Source organism: Quercus lobata, chromosome 7 (genome assembly GCF_001633185.2).
Source record: "Quercus lobata isolate SW786 chromosome 7, ValleyOak3.0 Primary Assembly, whole genome shotgun sequence".
NCBI classification, from domain to species: Eukaryota; Viridiplantae; Streptophyta; class Magnoliopsida; order Fagales; family Fagaceae; genus Quercus; species Quercus lobata.
The window spans coordinates 41,207,423-41,228,460 of record NC_044910.1 but is presented as its reverse complement, the minus strand read 5'-3'; the positions used below and the strand labels follow the sequence as shown (position 1 = coordinate 41,228,460).

Sequence of the window (21,038 nt, the reverse complement as noted above, 5' to 3'; positions counted from 1 at the left end):
ACCACCCACATCACCGCAACTTAACACCACCAAACACCACCACCGTAACCCAGCACCACCAACCACCACCACCACCACAACACGGACACACCACAAAATCAACCAAAAATCAAACAAACCCATACACGGTCACACCACAAAATCAATCAAAAATCAAACACACCCACCCAAGACACACCAAGAGAGAGAGAGAGATAGCATTTTTGTGAACTTGTGGTTGTGAGTTGTTGAGGGAAGAAATTGATGCCTCTAAATGAAATGTTGGGAAACCAAACCGAGACTCAACTATAGGCTCTTGAGATGACACTCATAGGCTTTCGGTGTGATGACAAGCCTATCCAAGCAAGAAGAAACAAGAACTGCACTTAACAAAACAGGAACAAAGGCCCAATAAAAAATACGTTACAATACTTAATTAGTATGTTAGTGGTCCTGTTTTGATAGTCCAAGAGAAAACGAATTCTCCAGCGGTAATGGTGAAGTTGTTCTTAAGTCCAAAAGGTAAATTGTCCAACAATAAGGGTGGAATTACACGGTCCAACCATCAATAATTAGATAGATTTAGGCAAATTTTAGGTCCTTATGTGTCTCATTCAAGAGGAATTTATTGTGCTTTCAGCCAATGTTACATAATGTGAGGAAAAAGTTCAATCGTTACAAATACATCATACCCTTCAACAGTAAAGTAAAAAGTAAAAATTAAAGGCTCCATAGGAAGAAAAAATGTAGGATTAATTGGCATGGAGTGAAGGGAGAGAAAAACCTCTAGCTCAGTGCAGCAAATTTTAAGCTAAGACTTTAGTGAGTGTAAATTTGTAAGGCATGAATAAGATGAACGTGGGCTGCTTTTGAGTTAGTGAGATGGGGTTGATGCTGAGACTAAAGTCTTTTATGGGTAATGGGCTGTTTGTGGTTAGTTATAACAGACTTATGAGCTGTGGTAGTGTAAAAGGAGGAGAAGAATGTCCGGGATCAGATGGGTATGGGTTGAAGGTGATGGATGGTGAGTTAGAAGAAAGTTGAACCACTAGTAAAAATGGCCAACGAATTTCAGAGTCTCAGAGGGGTGGCTTAGTTGGTTTTTTGGTTAGCTTTCTTGTGCTTTTATAATGGAGTTTTTAGAGAAGTATTTATTGACAAAGCTCCAAAAAACGTGTGACCACTCAGAGGTGATGAATCAGAGTCAAGCTTCCTTGGGATTCTTGCTCAGAAGTTGGAAAATCCATTTAGGGGGTTGCTTTGCTTTTTTGGGTAATGATGGGATTTTAGAGTTTTTTGCATTAAATGCCAGGATTCTTGGGGCTGAGTTTGATTATTGTGATTTGAGGCGTGTATCATGAGCGAATCCTAATGTTGCAACTGAGATTCAGACCCCTGAGAAGTAAGATTTAACACCCCAAGCCAGGTGTCAAGTTCTAGTCTACTTCAAGGGGGTTCTGCTGGAGATTCCTTTATGCCTTCCAAACCACATGTTCCCAATTTTTCCCCTTTAGGATTCACGGGCTTGGCACATAAATCACGTTTTAACCATTTTTAGCATTTTTAACATCAATTTGTTGGAGTTTGAACAATTTGGTTTTAGCTTCCCTTCCGCTAGAGGTGCAGTTTTGGGGAAGATGATGGAGTTCCATCATTCTTTAGGCTTCAGCTGATGTGACAGCCCTTAGGCACTGTTCACATCAGGCGAGGGGTGACAGAAAATTGAGGGGACAGCCTTTAGTCCATTCTCAGAGGTTTGGTTCCCTTGATTGAGTCCCTAGTTACTCTTTTTGGTTAGGACTGAACAGGGGCTGTTCTCATTTGCCTTTTGCTAATGTTTCTTGCGCACATAGGCTGAGTTGTGTGCGGATATTGTCATGGGTTTTTATTCCTCATGGAATTTTATTAGTAAACATTTTTCTGGGTTTCTTCATAAATACTTACAATGAGCCTTTTCTTGCTACGGTAGCATGATATTTTTTTCTTTGTCAAACGTTGATAATCTTAGGCTCTTTTCTTTTTAATAAAGTAGCGTCAATGAGAATTGGGCTTTGATGTTGCCAATGAGAATTGGGCTTTGATTGTTGCCAATAAGAATTGAGCTTTGGTGTTGCCAATGAGAATTGGGTTTTGAATGAATCGCCATGGGTTTGAGTCATGGGCTTCGATTATGGATTTTGAATTCCATTGATAAATTTTTTTTGCCATGGACTTGAATCATGGGCTTTTCAAATATTGGTAAGTATAAGTATTCTTGGGTTTTAAATATAATAAGGTGTGTGTATTTGAAAGTGGATTGGTGGTACTTAAATAAAATTAGGTGTGATAAAAAAAGTACCCTAACATAAGTCAACTAGAACGATGCTTGTGGATCATGGATCGGTACTTGTGGTGCTTTGATTGTGGATCATTGATCGGTGATTGTGGATCAGTGGATTGGTGATTGGAGAGGCGATTTCAACCAAGAGGAGGTGAGGGAGAGGCGATTTTATCACCGTCGCCATCACCGCATGCGGATTGGTGATATGGATCGGTGCTAGCGGTGTAGATTGGTGCTTGTGGGTCGACGGAGATCGGTGGTGCTTGTGGGCTTTAATTAATGCTTGTGATACTTATGATGGAGAGTTGAACTGACCATGAGAGAAAAAAAAGAAGAAAGAGGAAAAAAAGAAAGAAGAAACGACATAGAGATAAGGAAAAAGAAAGAATCATAAAGAAAAGGAAGAATAAGAAAAAAGAAATGGCAAAGTAGAACATGATAAAATGATTTTAAAAGAAGAATATAAAAATATTATTTATATAAAATATAGTATATAATAGATGGATTTATGTGGGTGTTTTGTAAAAATGATGATGTAAAATATAAAAAATAAGTTTTATTTATTTATCTTTTTTTTTTTTTTTTTGTAAAATAGACAGAGTTTTTTAGAAAAACTACTGCGGTTGCTTTGAGGGATCCAAGAGAACTGCCAATTAAATTGAACCTTTGGATTTTTATTTTGTATTTTTTATTTTTAGCAAACACCATATTTGATTTTATGGACTTAGGATTATTACTTGTGGATCATTGATCGGTGATCGTGGATCGATGGATTGGTGATTGGAGAGGCGATTTCAACCAAGAGGAGGCGAGGGAGAGGCGATTTTATCACCGTCTCCATCGCCGCATGCGGATTGGTGATGTGGATTGGTGCTAGCGGTGTAGATTAGTACTTGTGGGTCAACGGAGATCGGTGATGCTTGTGGGATTTAATGCTTGTGATACTTATGATGGAGAGTTGAACTGACCGTGAGAGAAAAAACAAGAAAGAGGAAAAAAAGAAAGAAGAAACGACATAAAGATAAGGAAAAAGAAATAATAAGAAAAAAGAAACAGCAAAGTAGAATATGATAAAATGATATTAAAAGAAGAATATAAAAATAGTATTTATATAAAATATAATATATAATAGATGGATTGATGTTGGTGTTTTGTAAAAGTGATAATGTAAAATAGAAAAAAAAAAAATTTTATTTTTTTTTTGGTAAAATTGACTGAATTTTTTAGAAAAACTACTACAGTTGCTTTGAGGGATCCAAGAGAATTGCTAATTAAATTGAACCTTTGGATTTTTATTTTTAGCAAACACCATATTTGATTTTATGGACTTAGGATTATTCACATTTAAGGCTCTTTAAATTTGAGTTAAAAAGTAACATTTAAAAAAAAAAATTTATTGTTATTTTGTTTGTCACAAATGTTTATATTTTTTTTGATGAATAAGAATTTTATTCACAAGACAAAAACAAAACTACAAAGAGGATACAAGGGCCTCATCCTTAATGATAATCTCAAAATAGGGAGGGCCAAAACCAACATCAAAAGACCCAAAAACATTGTTAAAAAATGACCACTTAGCTAGAGAATTAGCTGCTTTATTTGCCTCTCTAGGGATCCAGATAACATGACAGCTAGGGATAAGCGAAATCAAGTTAAGAATTTCACTACAAATACCTCTAATTCTCCAAGGAACCTTTTTTCCGGAAGGTGCTAGTGCGTCTACACAATCTTTGGAGTCACTCTCCACAATCATAGCAGCTGCTTCAAGGCTTTTTGCTAAGCTTAAGACCCATTTAATGGCTTATGCTTCCGCTTGGAGAGGGAGGTTGGTATATACTTTCTTAGCACAAGCAATTACCACTTCCCCTCTCTAGAGAGAAATACCACTTCCCCTTTACAATCTCTAGCAACAACTGCAATGGAGGAGCTACCATCCTTGAAAGCAGCATCAACATTTATCTTGATTGAATCTTGAGGGAGTTTCTTCCACCTTTGTACTGGTTTTGGCAATTAGAAGCCTGAATGATTTGCCATGAACATTTTGTGCTCAACCATAGTCTTATCAACTTTCTGGCATAGCTCAATAGGATTAGTTTCTTTGCCTTCAAAGACAACTTGGTTTCTAGCTCTCCAAATGGCTTCACAAATATTAGCCCCAAACAATAAGAACTCACCTCTCTTGATTCCCTCAATATTGATTTCAGATGGAGGATTAAGGAAAACACCAATGAGATGAGAAGGAGAGTTTAAGTTCAGATTTTCTAACCTTAATCCCCATTAGGAGTTAAACCAAACAACTCTCATAAAGGGACAAGAAATAAAAAGATGGAGGCTTGATATTTCGGCATCCTTGCAAAGAGGGCAAATGGCATCATCTAAATCACAGAATCTAAGGGCCTGTTTGGGTAAGCATTTTTCGTCACTCAATTTCCGTCACTCAATTTCCATCACTCATCACTCATCACTCATAACTCATCACTCATCACTCATCACTCATCACTCAATTTTTCACATCCGTTTGCCTTCATCACTCATTTTCCATCACTCACTATTTTTCACACTATTTAGAGGGCCCACGCCTGTCACAGTGCAGCTTTTTTTTTTTTTTTTTTCACTAGCAGCTTCTTCTTCTTTTTTTTTCCTCCTGGTTGGCTGTTCGGTCTGGGCTTTTTTTTTTTTTTTTTTCACTAGTTTGGTGAGTCTAGGTACTAAAGAAAAAAAAAAAAAAGAACAGAACAGACGAACCAGTAAAAAAAAAAAGAAAAAGGTACGAACAGCCAACCCAACCCAGCAGAAAAAAAAAAAAAAGAAAAAAGAGTAGAAAAAAAAAAAAAAGGAAAGAACAACCAACGCCAACCCAGCAGGGGAAAAAAAAAAAAAGGGAAAGAATAGCCAACGCCAACCCAGCAAAAAAAAAAAAAGAAAAAAAAAAGGGAACGAACAGCCAACCCAAAAAAAAAAAGAAAAAGTCAAAAAGATGGTCAAAGTTGCGGCTGTGGGTCCCTCATGTGTGTTTATTTACGGAAATGCCATTGAGTTATGAGTTATGGAAACTGAAAACAGCCTTTTGTTGTTTTCAGTTTCCATAACTCATAACTCAAAAATCAGAGAATTGAGTGATGGAAACAGAGTTATCGTTTGGCCAAACAACCTTTTTGCTATGGGTCCCACCATTTTTGAGTTATGAGTTATGAAAACTGAGAATTGAGTTGTGGAAATTGCTTACCCAAACAGCCTCTAAGTAGCAAATGTTTAAATATGGGCAAAGTTTTCAGTTTTATGATTAAACTTCAACGCCCAAACTTAAATTCAATATGTAGTAGAAGTGTAGGACCAAAAACATTATTTATAAATGTTTTTTTTTTTGATAAACATATTTATAAATGATTTAATTTCAGCAAAATAAAAATGATTTAATTAAAAATTAGGTCATAATATAAATAAATGTGAAGATCAGAAAACTGTGGTACTTCCGGATCTAGTATAGATCCTATTACGTAACGTGACTAAGCAGTCACGATCAGTCACAAAAAAAAAAAAAAAAAAAAGTTGTGTGTATCGGGTGAAGTTATCAAATTTTTAATTACAAAAAGTCTGAAACACCCTCCGAATGTACTTTTGAGGATTGAGGTTATCAAGGGGCGCGTTGGAAATATAAAAAACAGTTAAACTAAAAAAAAGGTGTTTGACACGGTTAGAACTAGGTTGTCCTTCCTACTTAACCCTATTCATTCATTCAACTTGCAACGCCTCCAGCACTCGTATTCATCCTCCTTGCTTTTATATCTTTAAATTTATATTATAAATAAATACTATTTTATTTCAACTTTATTAAAACTACTGATCAAAATTATCATATCAAACGTATAGGGTCCGTTTGGATTGAGCTTATTTTTGCTGAAACTGAAAACTGAAACTGAAAACACTGTAACAAAATAATTTTTAAATATGTGAATAGTATCGTGGGACCCATTTTTAATGAAAAAGTTGATAAAAAGTGAAATTTGTGGGTCCGTGAACAGTGCACGAATACACTGTTCACAGTTGATTTAGTCCAAATGTGCGGCTAAAGTAAAAAAAAAAAAAAAAAAAAAAAAAAAAAAATTCAGAAAACGTAGCTTGGATTCAGCGGAAAACGCTGAATCCAAACGGCCTCATATTGTATATTTATTCAATCATTATCATGATTCTTAAACTTTGGATTTCATGATTTTGTAGGCTTAAAAATACACTGATAGTCATTAGACCATGTGACTTAATGTTGAGTTCCGGATGTAACTCCCCAAACAGAACTCGGGCCTAGTAAAGTTCCCCTCCAATGGACCACGCGTGGCTAGGCAATCAAAAAAGGCCCCTGAATACAAATTTTAGCTATGACTCCACTATTGTAACTTGCATTTTTGTGTTTTAATGAAACTAAAATAGCTATTTAACTTTACTATTGTAATGCTCTAATACCGTCACTTTTTATAACCCCTTCAAATTCAAATTTTAATTTTCAAACAAAAAAAAATCCACAACCACTTATGTACTTCATCTTATTTAATTTTTTTTTTTTTAAATTACTATTTCCAAAGCAACCCATTCATATGTCATGTCACCCTCTCTTCAATACAACATCAAACCCAACCTGCCCCCACTTGCCACTCTCTCCTCTTCCCCTTTTGTCTTCTTTTCTCTTTCACTGCCCAGGATTCTCTCTATCCCCATAGTCTCTCTTTACAAACACAAATTTATCCTCCCTCCGACAAAAACTAAATGGCAAGAACCAGTGATAATAGAGAAAGATCCAGTAACAGTGAAACATTTTGGCTAAACAAGATGTCAAAGCTTTGGCTTCCGATGAAGAAAAACAAGATAGACCGCCGCAGATTTTTTTTCAAAGTATTTGTTATCCAACCAGTAAAACTGTGTCCAATCTTGCAAATTGTTAGGTTTGACCGCGGTCCAAACGATTCACTGCAAATTAAAATTTTTCAGTTTTATACTTCTAAAGAATCGAATTGATGATCGGTTTTCAGTTACTGCGGTCCAAACGGTCGGTTCGGATTTCAAAACCATACCTCTGAGCACTTGCTCACGTGCAAGTGCTCAGAGGTTCTTTTATTTTTTTGGGTAAAGATTAATAATTTGCATCTATTAGAATCTTTTTTTTTTCAAACAAATATAAATGATTAACTTTAGAGATAAGCAGTAATTGTAATTTATTTTTTGAATGTGAAGAAAAAAATCATATATTTTAGGAATTCTCCTTTTGAATTAAAAAAAAGAAAAAGAAAAATTGCTATTTGACATTTATGGTTCTATTTCTAAATGAAGTTACCCATCATTAATAAGAGTATTTTTAAATTATATAAAAGTCCAATTGAGAACGGAATCCTATAATAATAATAATAATAATTATTATTATTATTATTATTTTTTGAGGGAGAGAGATAATAATAATAATAATTCTTTTGTTTTTTTAGAATTGAGAGATAATAATTCTTGAATATATAAAATGATTGAATTTGACTCCAAATATCAAATATGTATAAAGTATTGGGTTCCACAAGTATGACATTAGTATTTATTATATGCAATGCACATGATATAACTTATATTATTAAAACAAAACAAAAATTATGGTAGATTATCTAAATAATATAAAATATATAATAAAATTTCTAAGTAGTTTAAATATGTCAAAATAAAAATTAAGTGTCTGTTTGACTAGCTTATTTTTTGTTAACCTATTTTACTATTTAACTTATTTTTGCTATTATTTATGAGTCCTATTATATTTTTTGATACTATTCATGAGTCTCACTATACTATTTCAACTAACATTTACCTTTATCTATAATACTTTCAATAAAAATTTTTTAATTTCAGTAAAATAAGTAAATCCCAAACATATCTAAATAAATTAGCTGTATTTTCTAGTGTAAAGAGGATTTCAATCAAACTTGAATAATAACAATAATAATTAGTCTTTTTTTTTTTAGCTAAATATTATTGTTATTATTAATTGATGATACAAATAATCAATGACTACACATCAAGCTCAAATCCAAGACAACTGACATGAATGGAAGATCGAGTAACTCATGAGTCATGATAGGCATATGACGCAAGCCTATACTATTTTTGATAATCGAGTAATTTGAGTCAACATTCACAATGTTCCTAATAAAGGAATAATAAGTTTAGGCACAGGTTAGTTTCTTCCAAAAATTTAGTTCACATGTTCCATGAATATTGCTTTATTTAAGTCAGTGGTTGTCTGTTCTCTAAACAACCTTACGCTAATTCCTTGGCTTTTTTGATGGTATAGAGTAGAGCGTGGACCCGGTCAACCCGACCCTCCCCAACTCGAAACTCGAAAGGAATTTTTGTGGGTTAATTAGGTTCGGTTCACACGAGCGGATTTCATTCGAGCTTTGGGTTAGTATTGGGTTAAATCCGGTCCTCCCAATCTAAATTAATAAAAAAATAAAAATAAAAAATAAAAAAATCCCCTTAAAACTTGAAACCAATTTTGATCCTTTTCTAAATATGGTCATCCATGGCATATTCGGAATTTGACTAAACTATATTTGAAATTTAAAACTTGATACAAAATTTGGTCATCCCATTTCTATAATTAATCTTTTGAATCTTATGAGTTGTTTTATGCTATCACTTTTTTTGGATTTAAATCTTTTAGATTTCTTAAAGTACTCTATCAATATATTTTCTTAAATCCTAACTACATTTTTATAATTTAAAGGTCTGGACTCTACCATGTCAGCATTTCATTAATAATACTCTTAAAATAATAAAATAATGTTGCAAACAAAACAATTAAGATTATTGTTAATGGAATGCTGATATGAAAAATCTAGACCATTAAATCATTAAAGAATTGTTAAAATTTAAATAAATTTATTTAATAGAATATCTTAAGAAATCTAGAGAATCTGATTCCCTTTTAATGCTTAGCATAAAGTATCAATTTGATGAATTGCATAAGAAATCATCAAGAATTTATTTATTTGTTTTGAGAAACAAATCACCAAGATCTTCACTTCTTATAATACAAATGGTAAATAAGGATGTCATAAAGGAAAACTATAATAAGTCTATATAACAAAGTAAACCCTGTACATCAAACAAAGTTGCTAGGGTACATGAACAAACAGTTTAGAATGAAACATAAAACATTTTAAATCAATCAACAGTAATTTTAATTCAATGAGTAACTCAAATGATAAATGTTGTATATGCTACTTGGAAGTTGCAAGAATAGAGCATAAAACAAATTAAATCAATCAACAATAATTTATTACAGGGTTTTTGTAAACGGTGACAAACTCTTATATTTTATGGGCTAAATTCTGCTACTTTGTTCATATTTCTTTACCCAATTTTTATTTTATTTTTTACAAACAAACAAGTTTTTAGTTTTATAGCTTATAAATAATGATATTGATTTGAGTTAGTTCTAATTTCCTATTTGAATTCATGTTTAGTTTTTAGTCTTAATAAAATCATTTTGAAGATCGTGAGAGGATTGATAAAGGTTTGGGTCATAGCTAACAGAATTATGCAGGTTCAGGGAGATGAATTTGCTTGTGGTTAAATGAAATTTGGGGTTTAAAAGTCAACATGGAATAATTGGTCTTCCTCCATTAAAACTTAATACAAAATTTGAATCTCAATTTGAATTTGGTAATCCATGCCATATTAGGAATTTGACTAAACTATAATTAATTTTAAAATTTAAAAGTAGCTTTGGAAGGAAATAAATTAACGGGGAATAAATCCACATTGCATTTTCTATAATGAGTTGGGTTATTAATGACAAATAGTATGCTGATTTTTTTTTTTTTTTTTTTTGTAAATATTGAGTACTCTTTGAGTACCATAAATGTGTACTCTCCTTCTCATATAACTGTGGATTCCAATAATTAAATTTATGGTATGATCTACAATTCTTATAAGATGAGGGAGTACACATTTATGGTACCCTAGAGTATTCAATAATTTTCTTTAAAAAAAAAAAAGTTATTACCCAAACATAAACTTTAATGGTTACCATCGCACACCTTTGGTGCGGTGGTTACTGGGAAAAGAGCCGAGATTTAAGTTTCTAGAATAAAACTTCACACACATACGCACTTAAATAAGGCTATGATAGAAATTCTATTTTGTATCAAAAAAAACTTTAATGGTCCAATTGCGTTTTTTCCTATAAAAAATGGATTTATTTTTGGATAACTTCGAGTTTTTGGCATTCAATTAAATCATTTTGTTTCATTTTATACCTATCCCTAGGTTGTTTCATAGCAATCAAATAGAGGGTTTTTTTTTTTTTTTAGAGAGAGTTTCAATTTATGACATTCACTACTAATGATAGTTTTTTATCATCAGACCAAGACACCAATCAGTTTTTGGTGTAGACGGGGATTGAACCCCAGATCTCTTATATAACCATCAGAAACTTTACCAGTTAAGCTAACTGAAACCCACAAATAAATGATTTATTACATCATATTAAAAAAAAGAAGGCATTATTACTTGCTACTAGTTAATTAATTTACTTTTTAAATTTATTTTTAAAAAATGTTAGAGAGTTTTACAGTTGCTTTTTTTAGAAAAAAAAAAATTATAGTTGTTTTGTTCAAACACTCCCAATTCCCAAAAAAATGATAATGATTACAATAATTTTAAATGGAAAGAATCCAAAGTTCAAAATAACACCTTCTCCCAAATCAAATACACAAAAGAAAAAAGAAAAAAAAGAAAAGAATAAAGAGAAGGGACTTGAGAGCAACCGCAACTATGGTTGCAAAATACAAAAAATGCTTTATTTTGTACATTTTAACTTAAAAAAAAACCACATCAGTCTTTATAAAAGTGTGTAAATATACATAATTGCTACCATTGCTACAGTAATCGTGCATATATGCATGATTATTGTAACTTTTCTATACATTATTTTTATATTTTTTCTCTCCTCTCACATTCTCTCTTCTCCCCGACTTTTTCTCTCTTCAACCCATAATCTCTGCAATTGATAACCCCCACTACCAACCACACAGACCCAACACCATCACCCACATCACCACAACTTAGCACCACCAACCACCACCACCACCACAACACGGACACACCACAAAATCAAACAAACCCATACACGGTCACACCACAAAATCAATCAAAAATCAAACGCACCCACCCAGGACACACCAACAGAGAGATAGGGACAGAGAGGGAGCATTTTTGTGAACTTGTGGTTGTGAGTCGACTAGAATGATGCTTGTGGATCATGGATCGGTACTTGTGGTGCTTTGATTGTGGATCATTGATCGATGATCGTGGATCGGTGGATTGGTGATTGGAGAGGCGATTTCAACCAAGAGGAGGGGAGGGAGAGGTGATTTTATCACCGTCGCCATCACCGCATGCAGATTGGTGATGTGGATCGGTGCTAGCGATGTAGATTGGTGCTTGTGGGTCGACGGAGATCGGTGGTGCTTGTGGGCTTTAATGCTTGTGATACTTATGATGGAGAGTTAAACTGACCGTGAGAGAAAAAAGAAGAAAGAAGAAAAAAAAGAAAGAAGAAACGACATAAAGATAAGGAAAAAGAAAGAATAAGAAAGAAAACGAAGAATAAGAAAAAAGAAACGGCAAAGTATAATATGATAAAATGATATTAACAGAAGAATATAAAAATATTATTTATATAAAATATAATATATAATAGATGGATTGATGTTGGTGTTTTGTAAAATAGATAATGTAAAATATAAAAATATATATATATATATATATTTTTTGTAAAATATACTGAATTTTTTAGAAAAACTACTACGGTTGCTTTGAGGGATACAAGAGAACTGCCAATTAAATTGAACCTTTGGATTTTTTTTATTTTTAGCAAACACCATATTTGATTTTATGGACTTATGATTATTCACATTTAAGGCTCTTTAAATTTTAGTTAAAAAGTAACATTTAAAAAAAATATTTATTGTTATTTTGTTTGTCACAAATGTTTATATTTTTTTTTTAATGGATAAGAATTTTATTCACAAGACAAAAACAAAACTACAAAGATGATACAAGAGCCTCGTCCTTAATGATAATCTCAAAATAGGGAGGGCCAAAACCAACATCAAAAGACCCAAAAACATTGTTTAAAAATGACCACTTAGCTAGAGAGTGAGCTGCTTTATTTGCCCCCCTAGGGATCCAGATAACATGATAGCTAGGGATAAGCGAAATCAAGTTAAGAATTTCACTGCAAATACCTCTAATTCTCTAAGGAACTTTTTTGCCGGAAGGTGCTAGTGCGTCTACATAATCTTTGGAGTCTCTCCATAATCATAGCAGCTGCTTCAAGACTTTTTGCTAAGCTCAAGACCCATTTAATGGCTTATGCTTCTACCTAGAGAGGGAGGTTGGTATATACTTTCTTAGCACAAGCAAATACCACTTCCTCTCTCTAGAGAGAAATACCACTTCCCCTCTCTAGAGAGAAATACCACTTCCCCTTTACAATCTCTAGCAACAACTGCAATGGAGGAGCTACCATCCTTGAAAGCAGCATCAACATTTATCTTGATTGAATCTCTAGGGGGGTTTCTTCCACCTTTGTACTGGTTTTGGCAATTAGAAGCCCGAATGGTTTGCCATGGACATTTTGTGCTCAACCATGGTCTTATCAACTTTCTGGTATAGCTCAATAGGATTAGTTTCTTTGCCTTCAAAGACAGCTTGGTTTCTAGCTCTCCAAATGGTTTCACAAATATCAGCCCCAAACAATAAGAACTCACCCCTCTTGATTCCCTCAATATTGGCTTTAGATGGAGGATTAAGGAAAACACCAATGAGATGAGAATGAGAGTTTAAGTTCAGATTTTCTAACCTTAGTCCCCATTAGGAGTTAAACCAAACAACTCTCGTAAAGGGGCAAGAAATAAAAAGATGGAGGCTTGATTTTTTGGCATCCTTGCAAAGAGGGCAAAGGACATCATCTAAATCATAGAATCTAAAGTAACAAATGTTTATATGAGGGCGTTTGGATAGCAATTATTCGGCATATGCGTTTTCTCAAAACGCGTTTTCTCCTTTTTTTTTTTTTTTTTTTTTGACTTTGGGAGACAATATTTATTGTTATGAACAGTATATGCACTGTTTATGCATTGTGCATACACTGTTCACATATTAAAAAATATTAAAAATGGGTCCCACGGTACTATTTACACAATTAAAAATTATTTTGCTACAGTATTTTCAGTTTTCAATTTCAGCAATAATAAGTTCAATCCAAACGGACCCTATATGTGCAAAGTTTTCAGTTTTATGATTAAACTTAAACGCCCAAACTTAAATTCAATATGTAGTATAAGTGTAGAACCAAAAACCTTATTTATAAATGTTTTTTTTTTTTTTTGAGAAACATATTTATAAATGATTTAATTTCAGCAAAATAAAAATGATTTAATTAAAAATTAGGTCATAATATGAATAAATGTGAAGATCAGAAAACTGTGGTACTTCCGGATCTAGTATAGATCCTATTACGTAATGTGACTAAGCAGTCACGATCAGTCAAAAAAAAAAAGTTGTGTGTATGGGGTGAAGTTATCAAATTTTTAATTACAAAAAGTCTGAAACACCCTCCGAATGTACTTCTGACTTTTGAGGATTGAGGTTATCAAGGGGCGCCCGTGAAACAATGGGTTGGAAATATAAAAAACAGTTAAACTAAAAAAAAGGTGTTTGACATAGTCAGAACTAGGTTGTCCTTCCTATCTAACCCCATTCATTCATTCAACTTACAACGCCTCCACCACTCATATTCATCCGAACCTCCTCTCTCTCTCTATCTTTCTTTCTCTCTCTCTCTGCAAAATTCAATTTCTACTTCTCTACTAAATCTGTTTTATCAAGAAAAAATATAAAAAATTTGGTTTCGTTCCCATCTCTGCAAAATTCAGTCTAAACTATTTTTCTCTTGCTCTGTTTTGCAGATCAATTATGGATCTCCTTTACAAACGCAGGCTTCATATGCAAGGTAATTGTTAATTAGATATTATTTTTTGGTTGCAAGTTTTATGGGGTTAATTATAATCTAGCTCTCACTCTCGATTTTCATTAGATCTATTTATTTTCGTCCTATGTTCTCAATCTCTTTCTCTCAAGAATTTTTGGTTTATAGGATTGATGATGGGCATATATATATATATATATATATATATATTTTTTTTTTCTCTTTGGGGTGATAAAGAGATATATAGTGTTTATCGCAAAGGTAGGCTTTGGATGTATAGATTTTTTTTTTTTTTTAAATTATTAAATATGGGAATCTTCTCAAGATTGAACCACAGTCTTCTCTGATCTTTACTCATATATCTTGGATCTCAAAACTCAGACTTATATACAATTGGCGGAGACATGAACTCAAGCTGTTTTGCAGATCATATATATATATATATATATATGTATATATGGTTTCGTTCTCTCTCTGCAAAATTCATTTAATCTCTCTTCTCTCCCCCTGTTTTGCAGATTAGGCATAGATCTTTTCATTCTTTGTAAAGGCAGCATTCAACACGGCAAGCAAGGTAATTGTTAAAGAATAAAGACATCATTTTTAGTTATAAAAAAAAAAAAGAGATCAGTTTTATTACTTTATTTATCTGATTCCTTTTTTTTTCTTTTTTTTTCTTTTTGTGTGTGGTAAGTTTTACGGGGTTGATTACAATCTAGCTCTCACTGTCTGTTTTCATCTGATCCATTTATTTGTTTTGTAAAGTAATAATGTTTTATTACTTTACCAAAAAAAAAAGAGAAAAGAAGCAGCAGCAAATAATGTTTGAATTGACTGAAAAGAATTGTGTTTGGGCTTCGGTTCTTTGGGCTTGGGTTTGTAGATTTGGAATGTGCTGAGTGTTTAGGCTTTGCATGTATAGGTTTTTTTTGAGTGTTTGCATGTATAGGCTTTGTATGTCTAGGTTTTCTTTGGGCTTGAGGATTGGGCTCTTATATGAAATCTTCACAAGGTTGAACCACAACTTCTTGGATCTTTCGTCATAGATCTTTGATCCCAAGACTCATACATATATACGATTGGTATTCCAAACTTGAACGGTTGAACCTGTGGCTGTGATGAGAACTTTCTTCTAATAACATATCTTGATTATTTGCTTCCGTGTGTATAGTTGTATCGTTTGTGAATTTTTATTTGTAAGGTTCTTTGATTTAAAATTTTGTAATTTGATAATTTGGGTTTTTAAACTGATGCTATCCTGCTTATTACTTCCGCTTCCTATTCATGCACTGGTGCTAAGTGGAGGTCTTGTTAGTTAGCTGAAAAAATTGAAAGTTGAGGTTGAAAGGTATAGTTTCCATTTTTCTGATTTCCTACATCCTGTTATTTCTTCTCATTGATTTGTTCCTACAACCTGTTTGATTTACATTTTCTCAATAAAATCTTTATTTATTACCTATCAAAAAAGAAGGTATGGCTTGCAAATGGGCTGTTTATGAAGAGGCAGCCTTTCTCTGAATTACTTGCATTTGATTGCTGGTGTTCTACTTCCAGGTAACGAAAAACTTTTTTTTTTGATAGGTAGTAAAACTTTTATTCAAAAAAATTTGAACATCATGTTCACGATGGTGAACATTCTAATCAAGAAAAAATACAGCAGGTTCAAAAACTTAATCTAATAGTGTAAGAATGCAGAAATGGAAATATAATTAGTAAAACCCCATACATGCGCGTACTGAAACATAGTGCCAAAGAGAAGAGCTTCTAAAAGATCTTAGGGTCTTTCATTATCTTCAAAGATGCGTGTATTACGTTCCGTCCAAACTAGCCACATTAAACATTCCGGACCATATTTCATATGGTTGACAGATGTTTTCCAAACCAGTTTCTCCAAGCAAAGAGGAGAGAGCTAATTGTCTTCGGCATTACCCAATGGATCCCGAATACCTCGAAAATTGCACTCTATAATGCATGAGAAAGCTTATAGTGGAGTAGAAGATGATTCATAGTTCCCCCTTCACAACAACATAAACAACACCTATTAACCAAGGATTGACCTCTCTTAACTAGATTATCAGTGGTGAGTATCCCATCCCTAGCTTCTATCCAAAAAAAGAAAGACACCCGGTTAGGCACCTTTGCACACCAATACCCTCCCAAGGAAAAACCTCGGTGAAAGGACCACACAGCAACTTATAGTAAGAACGCACATCAAACACCCCGTCTTATTCGTCTTCCAGTTCCAAGTATCATCCCCCTCAGCCCTCCGCATAGAGGAACATAGAAATTCAATGAAAGATCACACATTTTCCTGCTCCCAATCCTCTGGAGCACGGAATTGAAAATTCCAGCTCCTACTTCCCCCTACTGAGGCAGATACAATGAGATTAGAAATCCAAGCTTCTTTTGACAGAGAATGGGTAAACAGATCAGGAAAGAGCTCCTTTACAGGAGCAAGAGCATCGACTTTGGTGGAGGCAAAAATTTGGCTATTTAGCACCTATAAAAGTCGCTATCTATTTTACCTCATCATTTTACAATTCACCCAACATCAATGGATTTATATTTTTAGCTATTTGATTAAAACAATACAAAGAACTCATTTAAAAATATATATATATATATATCCACCATGAAAACCTTTCAACCAGACACAACCACCTCCACCACCACTCCACCAGCAACAACCTCCGTGTTGCAACCACAGCCCATGACTTGAAAAAAAAAAAAAAAAAAAAAAAAATCAAACCACCACCAACACAGCCACAACCATAACCCACTGTTACAACCAAACCCATCACAGCCCACGGCTACCACAACCCCAGCTACTAAACCACCGTCAGTACAGCCACCAAACCACCATTTCAACCACAACCCACAGTCACAACCAAACCCACAAACAAAATAGAAAACCAAACCACCACCACCACAGCCACCAAACCCACAAAAAAAAAAAAAAAAAAAAACCACCACCATAGCCACCAAACCACCATCACCACCACCACATCCACCAAACCCACAGGAAAAAAAAAAATCGAACACCATACCACCACCATAGCCACCAAACCCATATGAACACACAAAAAAACCCAATCACAACCAACACACCCAAATTTGGATCTGAGCAAAGAGAGAAAAGATATGGATTCAGGGCGGCGGCAGTGATCTGATCTGAGAGAGAGAGAGAGAGAGAGAGAGAGAGAGAGAGAGAGAGAGAGGGGGATGAGATAGAGAGGAGTAACGGGAGAGACAGAGATGAGCTGAAAGTCTGAAAGAAGAAAAAAAGAACAAAAAAGGGGCAAAAGAATAAAAAATGACAAACAAGTAGCTACTTGCTACAGTAAACAGGTACTAGTGTAGCTAAATTTTTTTAGCTATGGTACCACTAATGTAGCACAATATTTTGTAGTTTGAGGAGGCAAAAATAGCATTATAGCAATATGCCTCCACCAATAATGATGCTCTAACCCCCGTAAGGGATCATGCTATAACCTAATATGATGACCCTCCCCCACATTATACACAACCTGTCCAAAGAACTTTGCTCCTTCTCTGTAATGCTCTTCCACATCCCACACCCATGAGTACCTCTTACAATTCTAGTGCTCCAATTTTCTCTAGCCTCACCATACTTGGTTGCAATAACTTGATGCCATAACCTGTTACTTTCCTTCCCAAAATGCCATAACCACTTACCAAGCAAAGCTTGGTTGAACAAACCAACCCTCCAGATCCCCAAACCACCATCTTCCACAGGAAAACAAACCTTCTCCTGAGCAACCAACGGATATTTGGAAACGTCATCGGAAAACTTGATTGTTAATTATATAAGCTGAAGCACTTAAGATTATAGAACGCTTCTTTATTTAGTGACATAGGTTTTGGGCGTACAGCATTCCAGAAGAAGAGTGACTTCTTCTTGAGCCTTCAACTCTACCTGCAAGTTATAATCTATTCAGAAGCTTTTTCTACCTTTCCTTTTGTTCCTTCTTTAAAGTGTTCCAACAAAACAGAAATTTTCTGTTGCTTTTCTTCTTCAGATTTTAGCAAGAACAAAATTTCTCTCAGAAAACAATCCTCGATAGCATTATATACTGGAGAGATTTCAGTGGAATTTCAATATTCGTTTTCCTCAAAAAACTCGCTGACAGCAGTATTTGGTTAAGAGATTTCAGGGGAGTTTCTGTACTCTTTTCTCTCAGAAAACTCTCTTTTACAATCTTTTTCTTCTTGTTCATTATCATGAACAACTTGTACTATTTCCTATTTTTTCATTAATAATAGTTCTCTGATTACCTATCAAAAAAAAGAAAACTCTCTTTGACAGTAATATTTCTAAGAAATTTTTTTCAGAGTTTCAGTACGCTTTTTCTCTTAAAAGCTATCTTTTTTGCAATGAAGCCCCCATATTTATAGGGTATGGGAAGTTAACAAGAGCCGAACCTTCTTTTCCAGACAATCATTTTGTTAATATCCTGATGTTTATCATTATCCAAGTACTGCCAATACTGATCTATTTTATTTAGATCAGTGTTCTTGAGTTATAAACCCTGTAGGAGTCTAACAACAGATAGGATATTTGGGCACATATCTGGAACCTTGTGAGGCTCGGTCATGGACCCATCTGGTTGCTGAAGAATCCCCAGCTGTGATCATGGATCCAGGACCACAGATTGTACTATTTGGACCTTTTAAGGCTCTGTTTGAAGCCCAATGCTGCCTCCCTTAAAATATTCCACCCGATGCACTTTACCTTTTTAACTTAAATTTTAATTTAAGCTCTATAGAGCTGGACTAGCTTTCCAGCTATTAAAATTTGGCTGTCAACACTGATACTTCTAGATTGGTAGTTTAATTACTCATGTTTATTAATGTTTCTCTTTGTACCTGATGGGTTGCTACTTATGAGATAGAGGTATGAGAAGGTTAGCATTCAAAGTTGTGAAGGTGGCTCAATGTATATGAAAGATGATTACGATAGACTGGGACCAAAAGCTCTATATGCTTTCATTCATCCAACCTTTCAATAGGTGTTTGTTCGGTTGTTAGAAGTGGCAATGGTTAATCTATTTGTTACTTCCATGAATTGTTTCAGCTAATCTGTGTGTCCTAATAAGTTGTGTTCTTTGGTGGTCTTATAGGTATGGACCTTGGATGGACACCAATCTAGTACTCCCACTAGGACCCAGGAGATGTCAAATGGTATTTGACTACTTTCTTGAAGCTTCTCTTAAGGTAATCTCTTATTCTATTCACTAATTCATTACGTCTTGTCCATAATTCAAATACTACTACAACATACAATAAGCATTACCGCAAATGACACTTTCAAAAGTGAGGTTATGGGTTCAAAACTCTTTAGGCGTATGTTTAACTAACTAATAAAAAAAATCAATGGTTTCCTTTCAAGTGCAGTAAATTATACGTTTAGTATAATTTGTTTTCAATTATGCTTTCACAGTATGCCATGCCCTTTCCCTCATTTGAGTCTCTGTCAGTCTCTAATTCTATCTTTGTTAATTTTATTGAGTGAAGCTAGGCAATGGATGTTACATGCTTTTGAGGCTGACATGCCTACAGAATCTGCTCTTTAACTATGTTTTTGGCTAGAATCTCATAGGCTATATGGATCCCCTTTCACTTGCTTCTCATAGGCTAGAATCTCTTAATGAGACTAGAGAAGACACATGGGAATTTTTTGAATGTAAAGAAACACACACCGGATGACAAAGTTCAAACGAGTAACTAGAATCTCGATCGTAGAGGATGCATGACCAGACTGAAGCAAAAAAAACAAACACACAGCACAAACATGCTAGAACAACAATTACACAACACAAACGGCAAGTTTTTTTAATGTAAAGAAACATACACACAAGACAAAGTTCAAACGAGTAACTCGAATCTTGATCAGTGGAGGATACACTATCAGACACAAGCAAACAAAACACAAGCAAACAAAACACACAGCACAAATGGGAAATTTTAAAGCACAGAGTTCAAAAGTAACTAGACTCATGTAGCTGCTCGGGGCATATGTCAGAATCTCTCTTATTTATGCAGGTCCCCATGTTGCTAACAAGTTCTAACTGGTTTTAGTTAGCCCTTGTGGCACGCCTTGCCCTGGCCTGCCTTATAGCTGCAGTTCGAGCTTGCTGCTTCTCCCTTTTCCTCTCAGATTTGCTCTTCTTCTCCTTGAAGTAACCTGCCTTCTCTGCATCTGGAACTGGAGCTGAACCAGCAGTGCCACTACAAATTGAAGTTGACAGTAATAATTAGTTATTTAAACTTTTACATGTTTCCTAATTTCAATTTCAATCCCTAAGGTAACGGTAACGGTAACTTACTCGCATTTGGTACAATGAACCGCCGTCAGGTAATCTAGTGTTACATACCATCCAAACTTGCACTTCTTACAGACAGCAGGCACGGCTGAACAAGACATTTTCTACATAACAAAACACTTGCATTTATATGATTCTTGCATTATTTCCTTCTAATTTCTATAGTGTATTATGTTGATGAATGCAGGTTTTGCAAGGATTCAAAGAACTACAGAGACACCCAAAAAATATAAAGAAAAAGAAAAAGAAATTTGTATTGGTCTAATGTTTGTTCCTTTTTTCCTAACTCTAATATGAGCATCACATATACAGTTTCTATTCATTTTTAACTGAACTTTTACTTTATGATTTGAGTTCACTCAAACGAGTT

The 21,038-nt window shown here is 34.2% G+C and overlaps 1 long non-coding RNA gene across 3 annotated transcripts; it reads left to right on the top strand.

Moving 5' to 3' along the window:
* Window positions 1-14,074: 14,074 nt before the first annotated feature.
* Window positions 14,075-21,026, top strand: LOC115952642. 3 transcript variants are annotated; one of them, XR_004083495.1, is made up of 5 exons: window positions 14,075-14,348; window positions 14,843-14,898; window positions 19,466-19,559; window positions 20,388-20,592; window positions 20,856-21,026. It is a non-coding gene; the product is annotated as an uncharacterized LOC115952642 (long non-coding RNA). The 3 variants fall into 3 exon arrangements; XR_004083494.1 differs by lacking the exon at window positions 20,856-21,026 and adding an exon at window positions 20,701-20,849; XR_004083493.1 differs by lacking the exon at window positions 20,856-21,026 and having other exon boundaries at window positions 14,076-14,348; window positions 20,388-20,721.
* Window positions 21,027-21,038: the final 12 nt, after the last annotated feature.